Here is a 6,746-nt window from a genome sequence, read left to right as displayed (position 1 = left end):
CAATGTGAAACAAACAATGAATGTCACATACTTTGTACCAAAAGTTAATGTCAAATATCTTATTGATACTCTTTCATTAAAAATTGTTACATGTTGAAATGATAATATAGTACATATGTTGGGTTAAGTAAAATATAATATTAAAATTTAAAGAAAAGAAGTGGTGACATTTTGGCAAATTTTTCTAACAAAACTATATGGTGATCTCTTACTTTCTATCAGATCTTCTCCTTTCGTTTCCATTACCTTTTCCACAGGACAGTTATGAAGAGGGGGTGACTGCGGCAAAAACACTGAAAAGGGACGTCAGCACTTCCCAGACTCCTGTCAAGCCTCTGACATTCACGTCTTCGTTGCTGGAAGCATCATTCCCTGCATAATTGGCACCATTCCTCTCTCATCGTTGACGGTTCTAACTTTACCTCATTTGACAACGGTTTCACTATGGAGAATTCTCCAGAATCATTCTCCTCGCCTTACTGAGCGTTTGCGTCTTCACTGTGCAGGTGGCGTGCATGTGCACCCACGCGCATCATGCTGCCACGGACCTGCAGCACCCGAGAGCCAACAGGAGACTGAGAAGCCAAGTACTGATGCACCAGGCGCAGCACCAGGGCTAAGCAGGCGGATTAGCTTTGGAATTTGCAAGTTCCTTTGAGAGAATTTATACANGACTTTAGCTCCATGACTCCCGCAGTCTTTGCCCAATGCTCATTAAATTGCCAGCTAACCAGCTAGCTGTGCCATCAGTGCCACCGCTCATGCCCAGCAGCTGCTGCCGCACCTGGCCTGGGGAGTTGGCAGTGGGGCCAGCTCAGGGCCACGCGAGTGGGCACAACCTGAGCGCACAAGCACCCCAGCTTCACTGTGCTATTCATGAAGCAGGTTGGCCAGCAGCGTGGACCCCCAGTAGAGAATGGTTCTTTGCATCAGAAGGAGTCCGTCAATGACAATGACTCTGAGCCCTACCTTTCTGGACAGTCAAATCAGAGTAACAGCTACCCGTTGATGAGCGATCCCTACCTGTCCGGCTGGTGCCTGCCGCCCACGGATTTCCTCATTCTCAGGTTCCTGGTCCACCTCAGGGGACCCTCCGATTCCATAGCTCACCACCTGCAGACAGCGCAGTAATGAGGACCATCATCTCATGCGTGACGCTGTTTTGTGGCAGCCTGGAGACCTGGGGAACAACATCTACCAGCAAAGGTTTAATTTTCCCCCAAAGCCCCTGTGTTCCCAGGATGGGAGACAAGTGGATCTCAAGGGCAGCAGACTCAGAATTCAGCACATGGAAGCAGCTACCCTTACCTGCCGAGCCGCCTAGGTGGTACAGTGGTTGATGGCCAGACAGGTTTTCACAGCAACACGCTAAACAAGGCCCCTGGGATGAACAGCCTGGAGCAGGGCATGGTTGGCCTGAAGATCAGGGATGCTACCACCTCTGCAGTCAAAATGGTGGGCTCCGTTGTCAACAACGTGGTGCTGACTGGTGTCCTTTCTGCAACAGTGGGACAAATGTAACATGTCAGTTTCAAAACTGACCTCATGGACGGCCATTGCCAGCAAGCCTGCAAAACCACAGCCTAAGATGAAAGCAAAGACTGGGCCTGTGGTGGGAGGCACACTGCCCCCTCCACCCCTAAAGCATAAATGGACATCAGCATCTGGGATAACAAGGGGCTGCTGCCAAGGCCCCAGCCCCCCAGCAGACACCGTCCCCTCAGGCTGTCCCCCAGCCCCAGCTCAGCCTCTCCCAGCTCAGCCTCCCCCATCGGCCCAACCATAGTATCAGAGCCCTCAGCAGCCACCCCAAGCCGCTGGGTCTTCCCTCGCAGCAGAAGCGCAGCATGTGGGCAGAGTGCAGGGACCAGCAGCGAGAGTGACTGTCCTGGAAACACCCCGCCCAGCTCTGCCCCGAGTGCAGACTCCCACCTCATCCTCGAGAAGCTGAAGGTTGCCACAGCTCTAATCCTAAAGAGTGTGACTGGAACCTGAAAAGCGGAGTGTGTCCACCATAGAGAGCCACGCCGAGAACGACGCCCGTCACTCCATGAAGTGCCCCAGTCGGTGGAGCACGGAGCGCGGCCACAGGCGCTGGGACAGCTTTGCGCTCCGCTCCGCGAGTGACAGGGCCCGCTGCCGGCTCCTGTGGGGCGGCCGAGAGGAAGTCGCCCCGGACTAGGCACCAGCGCTGGAGTCTGGTCCCAGGACGAGAGGAAGGGGAAGCTCGACGTGAAGTGGATTTTTGTCAAGGACGCGCCCAGCAGCCAGGAGGATAACGACCAGGAGCGGTCACGAAGTCCCGCGACTCCCAGAGGTCGTCGGAGAAAGCAAAGCAAGCGCTGAGCATCGTCTCCTCCTACGAGCACCGCCTCCATCTGCGACGCTTTTGTCACCAGGAGCGGCGCCGGGAGGGGCGGGAGCAGGAGGCGCGCAGGGGACGCAGGATGGAAACAGACGGCGGGAAACCGGCCTCTTACGTTTCAACGTCTGACTTTGAAAAACGTTTACAAAGTGCATGCTCGGTGCTGTCCCCGCCTCGGCCCCGGCGTGTCGCCCGCGTTACCTTCTTTGTGGTTTATTTTTGCCGAAATGGATCCACGTGCACTTGTACCTTTTCTGGGTATTACGTGATATTGTAGAACTCACTAATAAAGGAGTGTTTTTTGTGAGCTTATCAATCAGACTGATCTAATGTGAAATATAAGTATCCTCAAAAACAAACAGAACAAAAAGCCTTATACATCCCAAAGGTTTTGTTTTGTTTTTGTTTTTGTTTTTTAAATTTTGGCAGAAATTATGCTGTTGTTCTTACACCCACGGTCATTCAGTATCTCTATATGAGACCTGGTGTTCCTTTTCCCTTTACTGGTTTACAGCAAACACAAGAAACCGTTTAGAGTGTCCTGTGAAATCTCTTCCAAACACTGAAGTCAAAGTTAGTGATCACCTTGTTCAGCTGGTTTGCCGTTTTTATTAACTGTGTTATCTGTCTAAGGGGCTAATCTGCCCATTTGGTTTTTTTACTAGACAGATAAATTTTACATTTCAAATCTGGTGAGCACGATTTTGCTTTCTTGGAAGAGTATCCTTTCATGATCGGTGGCCTGCACCGAGCGGCTGCTGTGTCCCTCACTGCCCTGTTGTCTGATCCATCTGAGTGGCGATGCGGTTCAACATGCAGAGGATTTGGAAGACGTTTTAGGTCTGGTTCGGTGTTCAGGCATCCTTAGTTGTTTGCAGATCATTTTTAATTTCCCCCTTTTACTTCACTGGAGAATCCTAATGCCATCTTAAGTTTTTGTGCCAATAATACTGAGCTTTAAATGTAGGGTCTGGTAGTACAGTGTGGTGCTTGACGCCCCCAATTGTGAATGTCACTGCGTGTGTCTAATCTTTTTCTTCCTGTTGAATGGGTAAAAAAATGCAAAAAACAAACAAACAAAAAAACCTTTTAGAAAGGTGGTGCTTGACGCCCCCAATTGTGAATGTCACTGCGTGTGTCTAATCTTTTTCTTCCTGTTAAATGGGTAAAAAATTGCAAAAAACAAACAAAAAAACCTTTTAGAAAATGAGTTTGCTGTCATGTTTTGTGGAATGAGGGACCATTGAAGAACTTGCCACCACCTGGAGTTTGAGTTTAAGCATGAAAATGTCCCATCTGACGTCTGATGCTCTAGCACACCGAACCTTCATGTGCCATTGCAGAGGATCTTCCTGTCTTAGAGAGCAGATACCCTGAAAACTATTTACTCCAAAAGACTCTCTGAGTCAAAGTTTAAGCTGTATTATTTAGACTTGTATTTAGAACGCGTCACTTTCTCTGAACTGTCACTGCCTATATAGAGTCATGGACAACATTGGATAACTTTCCTCTAGGAGAATACAAGCCTTAATAAACAAAACCCATTTAGAAAAAAAAATGTCGAGGTTACTCTAAGTTTGTTTTAGGTTTTAATTTCCCTGTATATAATGATAACAATCTTTGCCCTCAGCCTAACTCTAATACATCCCCAAATCTACTTGNGAATGGGTAAAAAAATGCAAAAAACAAACAAACAAAAAAACCTTTTAGAAAGTGAGTTTGCTGTCATGTTTTGTGGAATGAGGGACCATTGAAGAACTTGCCACCACCTGGAGTTTGAGTTTAAGCATGAAAATGTCCCATCTGACGTCTGATGCTCTAGCACACCGAACCTTCATGTGCCATTGCAGAGGATCTTCCTGTCTTAGAGAGCAGATACCCTGAAAACTATTTACTCCAAAAGACTCTCTGAGTCAAAGTTTAAGCTGTATTATTTAGACTTGTATTTAGAACGCGTCACTTTCTCTGAACTGTCACTGCCTATATAGAGTCATGGACAACATTGGATAACTTTCCTCTAGGAGAATACAAGCCTTAATAAACAAAACCCATTTAGAAAAAAAAATGTCGAGGTTACTCTAAGTTTGTTTTAGGTTTTAATTTCCCTGTATATAATGATAACAATCTTTGCCCTCAGCCTAACTCTAATACATCCCCAAATCTACTTGTCTACTTGATATTTCCTCCAAAGACATCCCAGACTCAACATGTCCAAAGTAATCCACCAGCTGTGCCCCACCCTGCCTCCAGACTTGTGTTGTAGCATGTTTTATTCCCCAACTTATGGGATTCCCAATGAGATAAATAAGAATATCACTCTATTGCTTTTTGCTGTTTTTTTGTAATTCCAAAACTTGTCTGGAATCTGCCCTCACCTTCTCATTCTCCCTGACACTGCCACAGCCACAGTCAAGCTCGAATTCCTCAGCTTCACTCTCCAGGACCACTGTCACGGCTTCCTCATCTACCTCATCTACCTCTGTGGTTTAGGACACCATGCACAGGTTCATGGTGTCCTAAACCACAGAAAAAATTTCTGACATGCAAACCTCACCATCTCACTCTCCCGTATAAGACTGATCCATTACTCTCTGTCACCCATTTAGGGTTAAGGCCTTCAACAACCTGGCTTCTATCTCTTTGGTTCCATGCTAGAGTTGCACATATATGATTGCCTCCCCAACATTTTAGAAAAGCACCCAGTTTCTATCTGTAAAACTACATGCTACTGGGGAAGCTGACTCTACCTCTGCCCTGGAATGGAACGTACAACTTAACCACAGAAACACTACTTTAAGAATGGGCCTGTGTGGGCCGGCCCAGTGGTGCACTGGAGAGTGCGCTGCTTGGGAGTGCAGCGGCGCTCATGCCGAGGGTTCGGATCCCATGTGGAGACGGTTCCCGCTCACTGGCTGAGCGCTGTGCGGGCGCAACACTGAGGGTTGCGATCCCGTTACCGGTCCCCGGTGCGGGCGCGACACCGAGGGTTGCGATCCCGTTACCGGTCAGTAAAAAAGACAAAAAAAGGAAGAAAAAAAAAAAAAAAAAGAATGGGCCTGTGACCTCTGCTAGTCAAATCAGAATGGATCCAGGACTGCAGCTGGAAATGCTTGCATGAAGGTTCCGCACAGTGAGGCAGAAGGACAGAGGCCTGGAATCCTAGAGCTCAATTCAGCACGAGGAGGGAAGCCAGCTGAGGGCAAATGCCCTAGGATAAAACCATGAACCTCCCCGTGCAACTATGCTGGAGGCTGTTCCCTTGGGCATTTTCAATTATGGGGGTAAATAAATTCCCTTCATTATTTAATATAGTTGAACTGGAATTTGTATAAATAAGTAGATACTCTATATTCATGGACTAGAAACCTCAATATTGTGAAGATGTCAATTCTTCCCAACTTGGTCTATAGATTCAACATAATCCCAATGAAAATCCCAGCAAGCTGTTTTGCAGCTATTGAAAAACTAATTCTAATGTTTATATGAAAAGGCAAAAGACCCAGAATTGTCAACATGACATTGAAGAACAAAGTTGGGGACCGACACAGCCAGATCACAGGACCCACTACAGAGCTATCTGACACTATCTCCAGGTAGACAGAGTCAGAATGTAATTAAATCAGAGGATACCCCGCTGGTGTCTGCTGCAGAATTAATTGCTTGCTTGCTGGTGGGGAGAAATCCCCACACACATGGTCACAGGAGTCTGTCTAATGTGTTGCTGATAGTGCTGCAACAGCAGAGGAAAACACACGGTTCGTGTATGCGCGTGTGTGTGTGTGTTTTCCCACTCATGCTAATTTACTCAAGAAATAATCTTTAAGCACTCTACCACAAGCCAGGCACTACTCTATGTTAGACGTTTTTGTATATCTTTGAGCATAGTTCATTCCTTACTGTTATTTCATTCTCCATTGGTTGTACAGCATTAGCCTATTTAATGCTGTAAACTTTTCCCAGTCCTCAAGTGCTCTGAAAACACGTGCATACCTGTCCCTTCAGGAGTCAGATCATCCTTTCATATTATTGTTTTATGTGAGCTTCCTGTACAATTAAATATTTCACCATATAGTGCAATTAGTTGTCTACATCTCTTCTGTAAGCTTTTAGAGTTAAGGGGCATTGTTATTAAAATGATCTTGTAAATATATAATCACGAGTTAACACCTTGTGAAACACACAGGATTCAAAGAAATACACTTTAATATTAGTTTTGTGGGTGCCAATGAAATATATAAAATTATACAGGGTTTTAGTAAGGTTCAGAGACCTTTACATGTAAAGAAGAAACAGGGACTTATCTTAAAATCCAAAGTCTTGGGGCCGAGCCCATGGCGCACTCGGGAGAGTGCGGCGCTGGGAGCACAGCAGTGCTCCCGCC

The 6,746-nt window shown here is 46.5% G+C and overlaps 1 pseudogene; it reads left to right on the top strand.

The window, feature by feature from the left end:
- The first annotated feature begins 876 nt into the window (after positions 1 to 876).
- On the top strand, positions 877 to 2,642 carry LOC103610879 (annotated as a pseudogene).
- Positions 2,643 to 6,746: the final 4,104 nt, after the last annotated feature.

Source organism: Galeopterus variegatus, unplaced genomic scaffold (assembly GCF_000696425.1).
Source record: "Galeopterus variegatus unplaced genomic scaffold, G_variegatus-3.0.2 Scaffold11951, whole genome shotgun sequence".
NCBI lineage: Eukaryota > Metazoa > Chordata > Mammalia > Dermoptera > Cynocephalidae > Galeopterus > Galeopterus variegatus.
The sequence above is the reverse complement of the archived record's forward strand: the minus strand, read 5'-3'. Positions and strand labels throughout refer to the sequence as shown.